The sequence below is a fragment of the Prionailurus bengalensis genome, chromosome B1, assembly GCF_016509475.1.
Source record: "Prionailurus bengalensis isolate Pbe53 chromosome B1, Fcat_Pben_1.1_paternal_pri, whole genome shotgun sequence".
NCBI lineage: Eukaryota > Metazoa > Chordata > Mammalia > Carnivora > Felidae > Prionailurus > Prionailurus bengalensis.
The window spans coordinates 169,327,736-169,348,442 of NC_057344.1; positions in this window are offsets into that span (position 1 = coordinate 169,327,736).

Here is a 20,707-nt window from a genome sequence, read left to right on the forward strand (position 1 = left end):
ATACCTTTCTTTGCTATAGACACTCAACTTGTGACCTGATATCTTATTGTTGTTATTTTAAACAGAAATATATTGAATACTAAGATGAGAAAAGGAAATGAAAAATAATTGTGAGATTTTCAATTTTGGAAAAATGGACTAGACACACTTTTCGCTATTCTGCCCACTAAGTACAACTAAAAATCCTAGACATTATATACAAACACACTTAAGAGGCTCTGGAAGGCTGAGAGAAGAAGGAAGGCTAAGTAAGGATATTGCGACCCAAAGAACAACAGGGTAATGAGTTTCCTGGGTTTTCTTTTTGCATCATATATCCCAGTCTTGGAGCTGAAAAAGCACCTAGTACTCCAGAAACAGTAACAGGTGCAGAACACACACACACACACACACACATACACACACACACAATCCTGCTCTCTAGCCACAGTGCTAGGAAAAGTACAGCTTAGCAACTTAGCAAAAGAGAAAACTTTTAGATAATAACTACTGCACCTTTTCAGGTTGCAGATAAATTGACACAATTGCATTACACACCAGTTTTAAGGCTCCCCACTTTTTAAAAGACTTGTTGAGAGTAGTTTTAGGTTCACAGCAAAATTGAGAAGAAGGTACAGAGATTTCCCCCACACCACTACTCTCATACATTCCTAATCTCCTCCATTATCAACATCCTCCATCAGACTAGTACACCTGTTGCAACGAATGAACCTACGTGGACACATCTGATCTTTTTCCTACATTGTTTTTCCCTTTCCAGATGTTGTACAGTCAGACTCGAACAGTACATAGACTTTTCAGATTAGCTTATTTAAGTTAGTAATATGCATTTAAGTTTCCTCCATGTTTTTTTGACTTGATAGCTCTTTTCTTTTCGGTGCTGAATTAATTATATTCCATTGTCCGGATGTCCTACAGTTTATCCATTCACCTACTGAAGGACAACATGGTCACTTCCAAGTTATGGCAACTATGAATAAAACTGCTGTAAACTTCCATGTACAGGTTTTGTGGGACCTAAGTTTTCAGCTCCTTTGGGTAAATACAAAGGAATGTGATTGGTGGATCATATGGTAAGAGCATGTTTGGTTTTGTAAAGGATCCATCAAATCATCTTCTGAAGTAGCTGTACCATTTTGCATTTCTATCCATAGTGAATAAGAGTTCCCGCTGCTTTACATCCTCACCAGCATTTGGTATTGTTAGTGTCCCAGATTTGTGCCATTCTAATAGATTTGTAGTAACATCTCGTTGTTTTAATTTCCATTTCACTGAAGACATGTAATGTAAAATATCTTTTCATATGGTTTTTTGCCACCTGTATAACTTCTATGGAGAGATGTCTGTTAAGATCATCGGCCCAGTTTTTAATCAGGCTTTTTGTTTGTTTTTTTATTGCCAAATTTTAAGAGTTCTTTGTCTATTTTGGATAACAGTCCTTTATCAGATATTTCTTTTATGAATATTTCTTCTAGTCTGTGGCTGGTTTTATCATTTCTTGACATTGTCTTTAACAGAGTAGATGTTTTAAATTTTTTAAATATTTTGATGAAATCCAGCTTATCAACTATCTTTCATGAATAGTGTTTTTGGTGTTGTATCTAAAAAGTCATTACCATACCTAAGGTCATCAGTTTTTCTTCTGTGTTATCTCCTATCCAGGAGATTTGTCATTTTTCATTCTAAATTTAGGTCTGTGATCCATTGTTGTTGTTTTTTTTGTCTGAGACTCATTTGAGTTAATATTTAAGGGTATGAGATGCATTTTTTATATGTGGATGCCCAGTTGTTTCAAGACCATTTGCTCCATTGCATTTCTTTTTGTTTATCAAAGATTAGTTGACTATGTTTATATAAGTCTATTTTATTCCATTGATTTATATATCTATTTTTTTAACCAATACCATACTGTCTTCATTACTATAGTTTTATAGTAAGTCTTAAAGTTGGATAATGTCAGTCCTTTTCATTCTTCTATAAAATTGTGTTGGCTACTGGGTCTTTTGCCTCTCAATATAAACTTTAGAAGCAGTTTGTTGATATCCACCAAGAAACAAAACAAAACTTTTCTGGTATTTTGCCTTGTATCACATTGAATCTATAGATCAAGTTGGGAAGAACTGACATCTTGGCAATATTGCATCTTGTATCCATGAACATGGGATATCTCCTTCTATATCTATATCTATATCTATGTTTATATCTATATCTATATCCATATCTAATCTATATCTATACCATCTGTATCTATATCTATTTTTTTAACTTGACAGAGAGAGAGAGAACATCAGTGGGAGAGAGGGGCAGAGGGAGAGGGGAAGAGAGAGAGAGACAGAAAGAGAGAATCTTAAGCAGGCTCTACTGTCAGCGCAGAGCTGACTTGGAGCTTGATCCCATTACCCTGGGATCATGAGCTGAAATCAAGAGTTGGACACTCAACCATCTGAACCACTCAGACACCCAGGATTATCTCTCTATTTAGTTAGCTCTTATTTAATTTAATTCATCAGATTTTTTGTAGTTTTTCTTATATAGAATTTGTACCAATTTTGTTGGTTTTATATGTAAGCATTTAATTTCAAGGGTACTAATGTAAATTGCAGTGTGTTTTTAATTTCAAATTCCATTTGTTCATGGCTGGCATATCAGAGCCCCCCACTTTTTGGATAATAAAATCCAAACATTCTAGTATCACATTATAGACCCTCAATAAAGTAGTTTCATATCAGCTTAACTTTCTTGGGCAACAAAGCACTCCCAAAACTTAGCAACTTAAAAACAATAACCGTTTATCAACTCACCATCCTGAGGATTGACAGTTTGGGCTGAAATCAGCTGAGCTGTTCTCCCACTAATATCACATGGCTTATTCACCTGGACAATTTACTGGTAATTGTCAGTTGCTAGATAATCTATAATGACCACACTCCATATTTGGCCTTTGACAGGCTTCAGTCAGGGTGCCTCAGTTCTCTACATATCCTCTCCAGTAGTCTAGCTCACATTCACATGAGGCGAGAGCTTGTAAGGCCTCTGGAAGCCAAGCTCCAAATTCATACTATATCACTTCCCCTGCACTCTATTGGTCAAAGCAAGTCTTCTCAAATCCAAGGGATTTGGAAATATACTCTACCTCTTCATGAAAGGAACAAGGAGTTTCTGACCATTTGTAATCTCGTCTGTCCTTTCCAGGTTCCAGTCTGTCCTTTCCAGGTTCACAAACTCTGAACACCAGTTACTAGTGATTTGCTAAAAGTAAAACTTATCACCCTCCAAATACACACTCATACACACATACAAAGTTCATTCACATTTGAAATCTTATCCACATTACATGTTTTGGTTCCAGTGATACCTACTCTCCAAAACTTTCTTTAGTCCCTCAGGACAGAATTATTAATCATTCTATTTTCAGATATCTCAGACCATTTACAAAACATCCTGACTCTATGTGTGTATTATGTTTCATAATATAAAAGGGTAACAATATACATTTGTATTTCCCATTAGTTTGAGAGATTTTTCATGTAGGTTAAGATCTTTTCTTTGAGTGAGGGGAAACAATCAGTAGACAGTTTCTAGCACACAGTGGTTATTAATAATTTTGGCAAATGAATAAACACACTTTTCCAGGTAAGAATCTCTTCAGCAATCCACAATAGACACCACTGCTGCCTCACTATATGCTAAAAGCCATTTTGCAATGTTTTCAGGCCAAATCCTACTCACTGGTCCTCACTGCTAATCCCTCACAGAGAGATTACTCAAATGAGTATTTAAAAAATATCTCAGTTTGTTCCAATTTGGATGAATGTGATTTTAGCACCTCCTGCTAGAGATTCAGCAACTAGGCCTTAAAATTACTTCTTCACAGGGTTTACTTTTCGTTTAGCACATAAGAAACATAACCTGTGACTGTGTATATTGGTGTTTGTTTGTTTTTTTTAGTTTAGGTTAGTTAAGCAGATATTATGAAAGAATAGTTATGTTTTAATAGTTTTAAAAGGATGCAATTTGAAAGAGTTTCCTAGAAATCCCTGAAACATTAAATCTATTTTTTCTAAAGTATTCTCCCTGTCCATTACGTAGTCCTAAAAACCTGAAGCATAACATAACATAGGTTAAAAGAATCCCACAACCACAGGGTCAAAAGAATCTTAAAAGTCATGTACAGTTTTCTATATAAATGAACTCAAAGCAATCTGTGCCTACTTCCTGGGTGCCTACTATGGGTAAGGCATTTTACCATATATATTGGAGATAGAGCAGTAAATAATCAATAATAAAAAAGCCTAAGAGTTTATAGATTTAATTTCAACCAGACGATGTATACATAATCACTATGATAAAGTGTAGGAAGCAGTGTGGTCTATAATAAAAGTACAAACATTGCAACATAGATTTAGAGCAAAGAGACAGTTTTAAGGTAGAAGTAGAATTTGAGCCTGGATTTTAAAGAAGGGGGATTTGGATGTGTACGTACATGGAAGTTGCAAAGGAGACTCTGCGAGGAAAGGAACAAATCCTAAATAATTAAGAAGACTGGAGTAGGTGAAAATATCATAGGAAATTTTTCACACAAAAATACCATTGAATATATTTCTGAATACAGCTTTTTTCAGTGAACATTCTTATGCTGAAGAACATATCAATCAAGACTATTTTAATAATAATTTTCATATTCAAGATTATGTTCTCATAACTTAATTCTTCTTACATCCACCCTGTTTTTCTCCACGGCCCTCAGTCTCTGCAGCAGCAGGAAGTAAAGGTAGAGGCAAATTAAGTTTCCTTGAAATGTTGTTAACAGACTGAATGGAAACTGGTTAATTAAAACTAATGAAAAGAAACAAGGGAATTAGATCTCAGACCAACAACATGCTTTTTTTGGGGGGGAGGAGTATTTTAATTTAACATTGTTTAGGATTGTGGCTGAGTGATGATAATAAATAGTAGATTCATTTTAGATAATCAAAAGTAGTTGGTTTTATTGGCATTTAAAAATTATCTACTTTTATTGCCTGCACCTGGGCAAATTGGTCCCATCACCGGTGCTCAATATTCATTGCAGTTCAATGCAGAAGACAAAATAGAAATTATGGCATAGTTTAACAAGCACCAAACTAGAGGCATGTAAAAGGACCCTCTCTACTGCAGCTACAAGTTCACTCCGTCATCATTTTCCACTTTGGCTTCAGTCATAAGGACTACACTAGTCTGCCTTCAATCATTTTCCTTCTAGTCCATTCTTCCCGCCGCTAGAAAAGTGATCTTCCTGCAACACAAATTTTTCATTTTCTCTACTTAAAACCCTTCATCTCACTGCCTCTGAGGAAAAAATTTACACACCACTTTGTAAATTAATGAAGCTCCATTTTCTGCCTGCTCACTTGATCCAGTTTTGTCACCATGTATCCATGTGTACACCTGTATACACACACACACACACACACACACACACACGTATCCTTTTTTTGTGTGTCCACCATTGTAATATTTATTATGACAGGGACAAAATTCACTAACTGGCATAAATGTTCCCTCTGCCTCTCCCAAACTAAAGATAGTCTTCCAGTTCAGTCCTCTGGTGATATAAAGTAAAAAGAGGTTGAGAACGAAAGAAACATAGTACACAGCCCTTTCCTACCATATTTTTCTTCTTTCTTTTAGGTTTTGTTTTCATAGCAGAGTAATAAAAAGAAAATAATCACCATTTTGCAAACCCTGATAAAAAAAAAATGGACCTAAGCAGTAGTCATCCATGGCTGCCAAAATGATACATGAAAAGATAAAGGGAAACTTTACAATGGGTGGATCAGGCTGCTGGTATCTGATCCTACTGCCTAATCTTAACCTCATGTATAGAGAGACCCGAGGCATTAGTGTGCCTCTTGATGAGAACCAATAGGAAGCTTATAGCATCAGCTATAATGTACTTTACCAAAAACATTAGAGCCGAATCTGATAGGTCTCTAGATGTATGCTAGTGAAAAGATGGACCTTAAAAACTCAACGGGATTTAAAAAAAATAATAAATAAGTGAATAAAAGAGAAAGCAATATATTGGGGATGGGGTGGATAATGGAGTGAATACTAGGCTGGAAATCTCATGAAATCAAAACATTATCTCAGAAAGAGTAGTTGTATATGCAAACTAGAAGGAATGGAGAGTGTGGTCATAGAAAAGGATTATGTTAATTAGTGATTTTAATAGTTTAGGTTTAAAAAGAATCCAGAAGTGCCAAAATCATTTGAATCTACTTATTCCAACTTTATTTGCTAAGGGATTGACTTTCATAATTCTAACATTATTGCATGATTGATTAATCAAGACCTGAGGGCTATCCCTAAATCCTTTCAAGTAAATAACCCATAATTCTACTCCCTACTCAAAGCTCTCAGTGGCTCCTGTCTGCCTCCAGATTATATCCAACATTCCCAATCTGTTATCACCAGTCCTCTCTCCACTGGCCACATTTTGTTCATTTTACTTTCCTGTCATTAATTCCTATCAGTCTCTGTTCCGATCAAACATATCCTCTTCCTATTTGTTTCTGCTCTTTCTATTCTCCAAATTTGGAATTCCCTTTTCCTTCTAAGGTTTTTCATAACAAGCCAATAATCCCATCGAAGTCCAGGGAAACACAGCAAAGATTGCCTGGGTTTGAATCCTACCTCTGCCACATAGTAGGTGTATGTAATATGGTGATAATAGAGCCTATCCTAAGAGTTGTGAGGATTTAATATATGTAAGGCACTTTAAACAATGTTTGGCATTGGCCAAAAACATTTTCAAGTACCTACAAAAGGATCTTCTGGCCATGAAGGTATTTCCTTATTTGAATGTCTTTAGTAGAGATATATATAATTGCTATACCTCCAAATATTTTCACATGTTTCCTTAGATCAATTCTATAATTACACAAAAGAAGAGTTATAATCTCTGCTATTCTTGTATTTATTATGTTTAAGTGGTATTTCTCACAATTAGCTATTTAATAAATGCTTATAAATAATTAAGTATCAAATATACAAATTAAATCAAGTAAATGTACAAATGAATACATTAATGAATCAGTAAATGAATGAATGAATGAGAGATTAAACAAAGTAGCATGAATTTATAAGGTGAAACTTCAGAACAAACGAATGATCTCCATTTCCCAGCTTATTCTACCACAGGATGATAATTCTTTACTTAGGCTGTAACTGTGAGATTCCCGGGTTATGGCCTCCCATTAACTATTAATCAACTTTCTGATTCAGAAAACCAAAGTGTGTCTATTTTTTATCATTATAGCTGCTCCTTGTTTGTTAGTAAAGTTAAATTGCTGTACAAACTTTTGAGAAAATGCTATTTTACAGAAGTTTCAAAAACATAGCTAAACTTCATAGAGAACTTCTGTGTGCTGAGGTAATTTTAAAAAATAAATGCCGGGGTGGCTCAGTCAGTTAAGTGTCCAACTTTGGCTCAGGTCATGATCTCCCGGTTTGTGGGTTCGAGACCCATGTCGGGCTCTGTACTGACAGCTTAGAGCCTGGAGCCTGCTTTGGATTCTGCGTCTCCCTCTCTCTCTTCCCCTCCCCTGCTCACCTTCTGTCTCTATCTCTCAAAAATAAATAAAAATGTTAAAAAAATTAAAAATAAACTCTGAAGCAAATCAATGTTGACATTTTAGATGCTTATCCATGTAAGTGTTTGCTGTATCTAAGATTAAAATCTATCTTTACCAGTGTAGTAAAACTGAATTATCTGAATGCAAATATACTTTGAGAATCTGCTAAAAAGTTTTTTGGGGGTGTTCTTAATCCAAAAATAACATTTATTCTAAATTTTGCTTAATATTAAGATACCTTATTATCTGATTATCTTTGATGTACACAAAAATTGATATCAAAATGAATTTCTTCTCTCAAGCGAACAAATGTGTTCAATGTTTTTGTTAAGATACAATTCACATACCATAAAATTCACACTTTTAAAGTATTCAATTCAGTGGTCATTAGTATATTCACAACGTTGCAATAGCATCACGAGTATCTAACGCAAGAGCGTTTTTATAAGTCCATAAAGTCCATACCCATTAGCGTCATTTCCCAATGCCCTTTTCCCCCCACCAGCCCCTTGGCAATCACTGATCTACTTTTAGTCTTTCCAGGTTTGCCTATTCTGGACATTTCATATATATGGAATCATACGATACGTGACCTTTTGTATGGAACTGCTTTCATTTAGCATAATGTTTTCAAGGTTTATGGATATTATATCATGAATCAATACCTCATGTATTTTCAAGGCTGAATAATATTTTATTGTATGGATATGGGACATTTTGTTTATCCATTTATCAGCTGATGGACATTTGGGTTGTTTCCACTCTTTGGCTGTTATAAACGATGCTGCTATGAACATTTGTATACACTTTTTAAAGAAAATAATTATATTCCATTCTTGAGGGGATACACGTAGGAGTGGAATTACAGGATCACGTGGTAACTTTATATTTAACTTTCTGAGACATGACCCAACTCTTTTTCACAGTGGCTGCAACATTTTACATCCCTACAAGCAGTCTATGAAGGCTCCAATCATGACATCATCAACTAATGTCATGGGATGGGAATCATGACATTCATTGCTGTCAGTTTTTCTGATGATAGCCATCCTAGTAGGTGTGAAGTGGTATTTTGTTGTGGTTTTGATTTGCCTAATGACGAATGATGCTGCACACTGTTTTTATGAGCTCATCTGCCATTTGTGTGTCTTTTTTGGAAAATGCTTAGTCAAGTTCTTTGTTCACTTTTGAATTGTATCATTTGTCTTTTTGTTGTTAAGTTGTAAAAGTGCTTAATATATTCCGGATACTAGATCCTTATCAAATAAAGGGTTTGCAAGCTTTTGTTTAAATGTTTACACCGTAAGTCTGCTAGTCATTGCCAAGAAGCTTTCTGTGCATGCTAGAGCATGCCTTGAACATTCAAACAAACTATTACTCCATTTTGGTTTTCACTTACAGATTGCACAGAGCCTGAAAGTCAGCCAATGGTGAGAGTTTAGGACATTTTCAGGTCTGTCCTAGACATCTACACAACCCCAGGACTGCACACAGCCCTATAAATTCTTGAGATCTTGTAGGTTCCCAGAAATACATTGCAGCTTTTTATTTTCTTTCTTTTTTTAAATTTGTTTTTATTTTTATTTTTTATTTTGTAACTTTTCAATGTTCCCTATGGGTATATCATTCCCTAACTTTTCTTTTTAATTGGTTTGGCCAGTTTGTTGGTTGCCCCAACTATTATTGCCTTAGGTAGCTATGATGATACACTATTGCCACTCATCATTTTCAACAACACTTTCAAGAAAAGACTGTTTACACTACAAGGAGTCTGAGTCAGGTCAAATAAAAACAAGTCTTGCCAGTGGGATTATCCAGGAAACCGAGGGGATTGTGTTTTGGAAGAATCCCAGCCCCATCCCATTTCCCTCTGGAAGATGTTAGGCTTCTAGTTTTCATTTTGATTGTGAGTTGTTGGTTTTCAAGGTCAGCACAGACCTAGGAGAGAGGGTTCTGGGACTAGGCCATGTTGAAATGCCATAAAACTTACTTTGATTGCCGAGATTCAGTAACATCTTGAATAAAGACTCCCTAAGTTGTTGCAAAGTTTATTTTCACCCCTTTTGCCAATTTTTTCATTGCCTTTTTGGAGAGAAGCCATTTTAAAAGTTCTTATCCATTCCTGCTCTATCAGTAGGTTTTTTAAATATTTATTTATTTTTGAGAGAGAGAGAGAGAGAGAGAGAGCATCTGGAGGGGTAGATGGGCAGAGAGACAGAGAGACAGAGACAGAGACAGAGAGAGAAAGAGAGAGAATCTCAACCAGGCTCCACGCTCAGTGTGGAGTCTGACGCGTGGCTCGAACTCACAAGCAGTGAGATCATGACTTGAGCTTGAAATCAAGAGTCAGACGCTTAACTGACTGAGCCACCCAGGTGCCCCTGTATCAGTGTTTTGAAATTCCTTAATGTTTGTCTTTTCTGAGGAAACTTTTCACAAATAGGAAATTGCATATTTTCTATGCACAGAAAATCTGTGCTTATCCAGTGGTATCATATAGACTCTTACAGGGTCAATCCAATCCCTCCACTGTCTTCTCAGAAGTCCTAATTCAAATACAACATAATTTGACGCTTACAGAACAGAAACCACAGGAACAATCATTTTCCTCTTTAGTCATATTTTTGCTTCTTGATTTTATCACTCTGAGATTGTATTATAATCCTATGATGAATTATGCACCATGCAAAGTAAGACTACAGTGGAATAACATAAATCAAAGAATATGTGATACGTTGAAAGTTCTATTTCTCATCACTGAAAATACTAGCAGTTCTGATATAATGATAATAAAAACACTGACTGTTATATCTAGGTTTCTTTTCCTGGACAAAGATTGATAGTGATCAGTAGAAAATCCATTTTTCATAACTGCCTTCATTGTTCTAGAGTTTCCTGCATTCTAAATGGCATAAGAATCACTTCCCTCAGTACCTAGAAATCATGTGCCCCTGTGATAAAGACCAAGCTGGACGCTGTCACACTAAGTAATCAAGTCAATCACTTCAGAAGAGCTCATATCTTAGTCATGATCGGATAAGACCACAGTAAAAAGTTTGCTGTTTAAAATAGTTACCTTGCTCACAGCACGTGTCAGTGGAGGTATTATTATTTAAGCTGGAAAGTTCTGCTAAGAGAGCAAGATAGCCCCTCACCAATGGTGGTGCAGGTTCAAAGCGCTGGTGAGCACCTGTCTCACGTGGAACAGGATGTGTATGGTTATGCATGGACTGGCTTGTAACAAGATAGCAGGATATCCTTTTAGAAACTTATTGCTAAATAGTCCTCTCCAGGGTGCCTGGGTGGTTCAGTCGGTTGGGCATCTGACTTCGGCACAGGTCATGATCTCTCGGTTCATGGGTTGGAGTCCCGTGCCTGGCTCTGTGCTGACAGTTCAGAGCCTGGAGTCTGCTTCGGATTCTGTGTCTCCCTCTCTCCCTGTTCCTCCCCTGCCCGCACTCTGTCTCTCACTCTCTCTCAAAAATAAAGATTAAGGGGCACCTGGGTGGCGCAGTCGGTTAAGCATCCGACTTCAGCCAGGTCACAATCTCGCAGTCCGTGAGTTCGAGCCCCGCGTCAGGCTCTGGGCTGATGGCTCAGAGCCTGGAGCCTGTTTCCGATTCTGTGTCTCCCTCTCTCTCTGCCCCTCCCCTGTTCATGCTCTGTCTCTCTCTGTCCCAAAAATAAATAAAAACGTTGAAAAAAAAATTAAAGAAAAAAATTGAGATTAAAAAAAATAGTCCTCTCCAATTTGAAGTCAGAACAAAATGCTTTTGATATGACAGTAATAAAGTCTCAAATGAGTTAAAGAATTAGCATATTTTATAGATTGCCTTCTCACTTCTCCCTCATTACTTCAACACCCCCAGACTTTTTTCTGTTTGAACTAGGATGGTGCACAAGCAGGGACACAGCAGCCATTTCATAATCACATAGAACCGTTCATAGTCGGTGTCAGCAATATTTCAGGGTAAAACTCTGAATATACCTATACACAAAACATACTTAATTAAATTAATTGAATATCAAACTAGAATCTTGCCAATAGTAAATAAATTGTCACTGAAGATGCTACTTCTTGCCACTGGGGACATGAAAAAAATGAAGTGTGACATAAATACATTACTTTATATTCAGCAATTTTGCTTTTAATAATCATCCTTGAAGTCTTATATAAAGAATATTATCTCAGGGGCACCTGGGTGGCTCAGTCGGTTAAGCTTCCGCCTTCGGCTCAGGTCATGATCTCATAGTTCATGGGTTCAAGCCCCATGTAGGGCTCTGTACTGACAGCTTATAGCCTAGATAGAGCCTGCTCCAGATTCTGTGTCTCCCTCTCTCTGCCCTCCCCTGCTTGTACTCTGTCTCTCTCTCTCTCAAAAGTAAATAAACATTAAAAAAATTTTTTTTTCAACGTTTTTTTTTTGTTTTTTTTGTTTGTTTGTTTGTTTGTTTTTTTTGGGACAGAGAGAGACAGAGCATGAACGGGGGAGGGGCAGAGAGAGAGGGAGACACAGAATTGGAAACAGGCTCCAGGCTCCGAGCCATCAGCCCAGAGCCTGACGCGGGGCTCGAACTCACGGACCGCAAGATCGTGACCTGGCTGAAGTCGGACGCTTAACCGACTGCGCCACCCAGGCGCCCCAAAAAAAATTTTTTTAAGAATATCTATTATCTCAAAGAAAGGAGTAGGTCACTATTCCTAGAGTTGAAAAAAAAAAAACACAAAATGAATAAAGCATCATTAAGTCATTTAATGCTCTAAGTGTTTCACTGAAAAAAACTCAAATGGTTTTGCTAACTTATTTTTAAAGCAGAACTTCCTAATTTCTCCATTTGATAGTGGAAATCACCAATAGATACAGAACAGACAGGATCTGTGTTCCACTTAAGATGAAATTTCCATTTCACATGTGCTGTTGTCAGTATCTGTACTGAAACAGATGCATGTATAACACAGTTAAGGATATAGTTGAAATTTAGATTTCAGATAATCAGAGTTTCCTAGACTGATATAAGTATGCCTTTTCACCATATCCACCACTATATCTTTTCATTATCTATTTGCAAACTATGAATTCTCTTATTTTAAATAGTCATTCCATAAAAAATTATTAGCGTAGAAAACACCCCATAGGTTGGCATTATGCATTTGTCATATTGGTTTTCGAAGTATTGGGCTTTTAATTGGGTAGTTGAAAAAAAAAAGGTAACTGGAACCCTGGCTGGAGAACCATTCATTTTTTTATTCACATCTGTACCCACCATTCCATGTACACATTCATTCATTATAAATTTTTGCTTATTTTGTTTCTGGTTTTTTTTTCTGGCTATCAAATTAAACATCAATGCTACAGTCATGGGTAAGAAAGACGTGATGGCCTCACAGAGTTTGATATCAATAAATAATATGGGTGTAAGGAAAGCTTACAAAATGGAAGCACAGATGCCATAGGAGATCATGTGGATCTCAAGTGATCTGAGAGAAAAAGAGGTCTCCCAGAAGACATCTGGCCTGCATCTGAAGAATTTGTTGGATTTTAAAAATTAAAAAAATAAAATAAAAGGAGGGGGTACCTGGGTGGCTCAGTCAGTTGAGTGTCCAACTTCAGCTCAGGTCATAATCTCACAGGTCCTGGGTTCGAGCCCTGCATTGGGTTCTGTGCTGACAGCTCAGAGCCTGGAGACTGCTTCAGATTCTGTGTCTCCCTCTCTCTCTGCCTGCCTCTGCTTGCGCATTCTCTCTCTCTCTCTCTCTCAAAGAAAACAAATAAACAGTTTTTAAAAATTAAAAAAAAAAGAATTAGATTTTTCTAGATAGGAAGTGAAGAGGCTGACCCAGTGCTTTCGTAGAGAGAATAGTATTTTCAAATTCAAGAGAAAGGCTTGAAGGAATAAGAAAAGAAATCTTGAAGACAGAATGCAGAAAGATGAAACTGTAGTCGTCAGTGGAGACTTGAGCCTTCTGAGCCAGGTCAGACTGCACATTTTTCCTGGGGACAATGGAAAGCCAAAGAAAGTGTGGAAATCGGAGAGTATGTGAAGGTTTTAGACTGTTCCTGTAGTTGACAGAGGAAGGAAGGTAAGAGTTTGTATATGACCAGATGGAATTCTATCCCAGTAATCCAAAGGGGAAATTTCTATTTAAACAGGTTGCTAAATACTGGGTATGGAGAGCAGTGAAGTAATTGGAAAGACTCGAGGCTATTAGGAATACACTTTTTCTTAGAATACCCCAGCACATCTGATACAAACGCTTCCAGTGAGCTTAACCCTCTGATAACCTTTTTATAACCGTTATAACTTAATTGTCAGTGGAAGTTAGAACTAAGTAAAAAGCATAGCAATTGGAATTCCGGTTCATTATTCACTACTTACTGGCAAGTCACTTGGTCTTTCGGAATTAGCTCTTCCTTGACTAGATAGTGGAGATCCTCAATATCTAGCACATAACACAAGTATTTTATAAACTACAAATATAAATAGCATTATTATTAGCAGAAAGCATATTCAAGTAGGTGGCAGCAATAATTAGGAAGATAGGAGCATAGAGATGGGGAATAAACTATTCTTTAAAAGACAACGGGAATGGGAAGTTTAATGCTCCATTACACATTCTAAGTCACAGCCTGTTGACTATTTCATCCATTTGTCACATCAGACATCTGCAGAAATCCCATTAGCCTGTAAAAACCAGTTTAGGGGCCAGGTTTGCAACTATAATGCCAATATCTCTTTTTATCCTATGTTATGTGAATATCAGACATTTTCTTCCCTTCCTTGTGAAGACCACCAGAAAGCTGACCCAGCACTGTCCAGCTGTTATAGGTATAACACGTATGTCATTTATATCACATATCTCCAGGGCCAGAAACATGGGTGTCCAGTGCCTCAAAGTGTTCCAAGTTCACGAAGCATACTCTTCTCATATTTTTATTTACCAGCAAAATTCATGCATCTTTGATAATAAAAAAAATACATTTGCCTCCAAATTAAATGACTCTACAATTTCTTGGCATGAGTCCGTACTTTCGGAGTTCCCAATTAGGAAATAACCTCAACAATTACGTATTGCCTTTGAGTCTTTTCATTTAAATCACTCTTTGTTGCAAGAGTAATTCTAAATGTTCATATACAAATATCCTCTTACTCTGAGGCCCACTGGAGTGTTTCATTGGATTTAGATCAATTAAATCCAACCACTAGATATATTTCAAAAAGTGTCAGTGTTTACATACGGGATGTCAGGTTGTGCATAGAGACTATTTTACTGCCAGAGACTGTCTCTTTCTTGCTGATGGCTTGTGTGTTTGCTTTGGCTAGCAATTCTTTAATTCACAAGCTAAAGACAGACATGCCTTTGATGCTAAAAATGCTTCAGTTAATGTCATGAGAGGTAGTTGTATAAAGAACTTTTTCCATGTGTTTGCTTTTCCTCCCCTGCTTGGCTTTGCTGCATCATTCATGGTCACCTTTAGTCCATCTGACCACATTTTCTTCTTTATTCCTAGCTCTACATACATGAGATATCATTACCAAGATGATGATGTTTGACTAACATCATCTAGTACAAAAAGCAGCTGATGGAAATTGTTTGGTAGAATCTCACTCTCCTGTCCCCCTGACCACCCTAATATCAGTGACAAGTTGCTTGAACAGCAGTGCCGTTTAATGTGCTATCGTTTGTGCTGCTTTGCCTTGTTCTCAAATATGACTTCGAGTTTTATTCCCAGACAACCAGAGCTGTTTAATTTTCATTAAACTGTTGTTCAGAGTATCAGTACTAAATAAAACTGAATCTTACTATGTGAATAGTAGTGTGTAGATAAATAAGAATTCTGGCACATGTATTATGGCAGTGTTTCATTATTTTGCATCTCTGATGAATTTGAGGTGTTAATTAACTGAGCTAATGTAAGTGCCTCTCATATTTTAGACTCTGTTGCTATATTTGTGTTTGTTTAATTTTTTTAAAAATTTTTATTTATTTCTGAGAGGGAGAGAGAGAGAGAGAGAGAGAAAGCTCAAGTGGGGGGGGGGGGCGCAGAGAGAGAGGGAGACAGAATCCAAAGCAGGTTCCAGGCTCTGAACTATTGTCACAGAGCCCAATGCGGGGTTCAAATCCACAAACCGTGAGATCATGACCTGGGCCGAAGTCGGACGCTTAACCTACTGAGCCACTGAGGCACCCCTTTGGTTTTTAAAAAAGTCTTAAGAAGCTACTTTTCTGTCTTACCAAGTACAATAGAATATGATTGACACACTTTTTATGAGAGGATTTTGCTTCAGCTTTAACACTCTTAAAATTTCAGCTATTTATATAGATCTATGTAGACAAGCAAGGGTGATCATAGTTATGGGCCTCCTGACATATACTGAAAGGCATGATTAATTTGCTATAATTTTTCCTTATGTTAATCAAATAGGTTACCATAAAAGTTTTTATGTAGCTATTATTTTGTCCTCTTTGCCAGAAGCACATAATGAACCCTGAATCCTTTAGTTGTGAACAAAAATACTTTTTTTTTTTTCTACGGGGCATTTAGAATGTTGGTCATGGGCTATGGTGGTTGAGAGCTGAAATGGAGAAATAGGAATCAAAATGCCCCTAAAGGAGACTTGATCTGTTCTACAGTGTTTCCTGGTGCCAGTCTTCAATTCTCTATCACTTTTCCATAAATTGAGTGCCTATCACTTGGACCCAATGATAGCAATCTACGTCTGCATTCAAGTTAAAAAAAAAAGCGCCAATGAGTTTGCTGTCAGCTATTTTTAGCCTTCCCTGGAAAATCTCCAGTTCTCCCAGTGAAGATTTAATAGCTTCTTCAGTAATAGTTAACCTATCATCTTAAAGTTGAGCATAATCAGATCCTGCATTGCCCTTGCCTCATTTCAGAATATATTTACAGCTTGGGTCCTTGCGCCAGAAGGTCCTCAAACGATACAGCTTGAGTAAGCAGAGAGAGTTTCTTGGACATTTGTCTTCAGACAATGTTTACTTCAACTGTGAACACATGGACTCAGCAAACTATCTTTATGAGTCCAAGTGACTACATAGCCTAGGCCGTTCCATTTCCAAGAAACAATTTATATAATCTGTAACAGGGTGAAAAGAACAAAATAAAGCATAATATTTCTTCCCTGTTTCCATCTTTCACAGTCAAGAGACAGTTTTGCTTGCTTGCAACTCTGTAACATCTCTGTTAACAAATAGAAGAATCCTCCTTCTTCATGCACCAAATAATAGAGAAAAAGATGTAACTAGACTTTAGGATTGTCATTTTGGAAACCAAGGAAGGAAACAAGTCACTGAAAAGGAAAGAACAGTGACTAGAGTATGTCCTTTGTCCTTGCTTGGGCTTTTGTAAACTCCTTGGAAGAGGTATGAAAAAATGGTAGGTAATATTTGATTATTACTTAATGTTACCACAAATAGAAAATAAAGGGACTTTACTGAGAATTTCCTTAAACTGGTATCCATTGCTTGGATAAGTGAACCTTTCATTCATGCTTTATTAAAAACTAATCAATTTGAGGCCTCATCAAGACAAACAAGTCTTCTCTGATTTGGGGGAAAAAAATCCTAAAACAAAGTCTTCTAAGTAAGTATATTTATTGAACATTCATTTTAACAGCTGTATTTATTTTCTTTTAGTATTTTCTTCCAAACAAATTGTATGCTACTCCATTTCAGAAATTTACATGATTTCCTTTTATTTCTACAACATGATCAGTTTCATCTCTAGGGAGTGATAATTAGTAATTTTGCCACAGAGTATTTCTGAGGACATTTATTATTGCTCATAAGGTAAAGCCACTTGCTTTTCTTCTCAGGAAATCTGTGAAACTTTCTCCTTCCAGTTTTGCACCCTTTGGAGAAATTAAAGTCCCAAATAGCTAGAGACATAGTATTAATCTCTACCTTATTGGCTTTATATGTTAATTTTCCTCTCTGTGCATATAATATTCCCATTAGTCTAGAAGAATCATAGAGCTGACATTTTACAGGTTTTGAGATTGACAATCAGTGTTGAATGATCACTTGGATGACCTCAGCATAAAGACAACACATATTCCTCTCACTTAGTGCCTTCTCTGCTGTTTCCTGATTGAAGTTGTTCTCTGGCAAGACACAGAAGCTTTATATCTCCGTGTCACTGAGTTCTTGCCCCAGATGCACCGAAGAATTGGGAGACCCGAGACCAGAATGACGAGATAGGGTTTATGCAGTAGGTAAGTACAGCTCTTTTTCAAGAGAGAAAGCAGACCACTGCTGGAGCAAGAGTGTCAGTGGCCCTGAGAAGCCCTCGCTGCACCCCCTTTTTTTTTTCTTCACTAGGCTTTATGCCCAGCCCCAAAGCAGAGCCCAACATGGGGCTTCAAGTAAGGATCATGACCTGAACTGAAATCAAGAGTCTGACACTTAGGGGCGCCTGGGTGGCGCAGTTGGTTAAGCGTCTGACTTCAGCCAGGTCACGATCTCGCGGTCCGTGAGTTCGAGCCTCGCGTCAGACTCTGGGCTGATGGCTCAGAACCTGGAGCCTGTTTCCGATTCTGTGTCTCCCTCTCTCTCTGCCCCTCCCCCATTCATGCTCTCTCTCTCTCTCTCTCTCTCTCTCTGTCCCAAAAATAAATAAACATTGAAAAAAAGAAAAAAAAGAGTCTGACGCTTAACCAACTGAGCCACCCAGGCGCCCTGCTAGCTGCATCCTTTTAAGCCTGTTTTTAGTATATGTAAATTTGGCTTTGACTGACATTTTTTATTGACAGCTGGTGGTTATATAACATTTTGGTTTCTGTGCATACACCTATCCGTGATGCATTCTGTTATAATTGTATTTATTTGTGTATTGTATATTTATGAGTTTCTAATGAGTTTTATTGCGACCTTAAGGGCAACTTGCACCTTTTGTGGGTTCATGCTCAGCTCTTGGCAGTCCCTTTTTGGCTTTTGAGCCAGCTCTGTGGCTAGGCGCTTCCTGTTCTACTAGATCTTAGAGATGGCTCTCAAGGTGTGGCTGTTAGCCCTCAGGGGATGGCTTCCAGGGATGGCCAGCATCTGTTTTATCCCCCTCAATCATGCCTAACTAACTGTCTCGTGCCAGGAAGCCCTTTTATCCTTTTTCAGCTCCCATACTTACCATTTTTATACACCTTAGGCTGTAGTCAAACTAGATTGATCATCATTTCACAAATAACCCTGGGTTTCTATCATTGCTTACACTATTTTACCATCTGGAATTTCCTTCTGTACTCATAAAGAGATAACTGTTCTGGGGTGCCTGTGTGGCTCAGTTGGTTAAACATCAGACCCTTGATTTCAATGCAGGTCTCGGTCTCACCATTCTTGACTTTGACCCCCACATCAGGTTCTATGCTGGCAGTGGGGAGCCTGCTTGGGATTCTCTCTCTCTCTCCCCGTCTCTCTCTGTCCCTCCACTGCTCACTGTTACTCTCTCTTTAAAATAAATAAATAAACTTAAAATAAAAAGAGATAACTGTTCCTTCAAAATTGTCTCAAATTTTTCTCCTGCCTCCTGATTGACAACACAAGACCTAACCTGTCCCTAATGCAAATGCCCACAGCACCTGGTTTGTCCTCTATGATAATTATAGATTCATATGCTTTATATTAATAATTATTTATGTGCTTATTCCTCTATTCCTCTCCTGATATGTAATGTTTCTAAAATCCCAGAATGAGTTTCTTCTTCTTCCTTTTTTTTTTTTTTTTTAGAGGGAGAGAGAGTGATCAAGAACATGTGAGTGTGTGAGTGGGGGAGGGGCAGAGGGAGAGGGAGACAGACTTTTAAGCAGCCTCCACACCCAGCACAGAGCCCCACATAAGCCTCTATCTCAGGACCATGACGTTATGACCTGAGCCAAATTCAAGAGTCAGATGCTTAACCGACTGAGCCACCCAGGAGCACCAAAAACTTCTTTATCAACTCTGTATCCATGTAGCACCTACTATGTGTGTGTGTTTGTATGAATGTGTTTGTGTTTGTATATACATATTTACATATATTTGTATTTTGTTATTCTTAATGATTGTATCATATTCCATAATTCATGGTTTATTATAAGTTATTGATGAGCATTTTGCCTACCTTCAAATTTATTGTTACAAATAAGACTAACATGAATATCCTTTTGTGTATATAATAATAGTCTCAAATTTTATTTCTTTGGAATAGCTTCTTAGATGTGGGCTTTCTGGTCAATGAGTATACCCAATTACAATTTTAATATAGCATGCTAAATTAATTGCCGTGGAGTCTATAGTTGTGTGTAATTGTATCTGTTACCTCACTATTTATCCATATTTGACATGGCTAATATTTTGAACTTATTTCTAATCTGATGGCAAATATATTCCATTGCATTTGAATTTGCATGTCCATTGCTATATTAACTCAAATTTGTCTTCAACATAGTAACTCTCAGTACTTTTTCTAGGCCATTAGTAACATCTTTTATTTCTCAGGAGTTATTTCTTCAGTATTTTGGCAGTGTCTTTGTGAGTAAGGCTTATGATCATTTGTCTAATATACAAATGAAGAGTGAATTCATTTACATAATTAGTAACAGTAATTTCATTTTGTCCATCTCTTCGTCAAAAATATGGGGTAGGAAAAGGTGCTTGCTTTGTCATTTTTTCATATGTCACAGAAGAAAAACATAAGTCTGTGTACATAATTTCTAGAAAGTTGGAGGCTTATTTACCTGAGACAGTGGTCTCCTGGAATATCATTATTTCTATCACCACTCTTTTGCCGTAACTGCTCAAAGGATATAGGAAAATAAAATAATTGATAAAGTGTAATGTCCAAGATTTAATCTGTGCACATGTCTAAAATACAAATATATATCATATTTGTAATGTTATGTATTTTGTAGGACCTATATTTCATAAAATTGTATGTTCATTTTCAGATGTGTTAACAATTTTTAAACTATAAGTATAGACATATAGAGATAGATTCAGCAATATAAACATGCAGTGTTGTTTTAATAGCATTATACATTTAGATAGTACTTCCATTTTATCTCCAGTATTTATGCACAAACACATTAAATGTAGACAACTA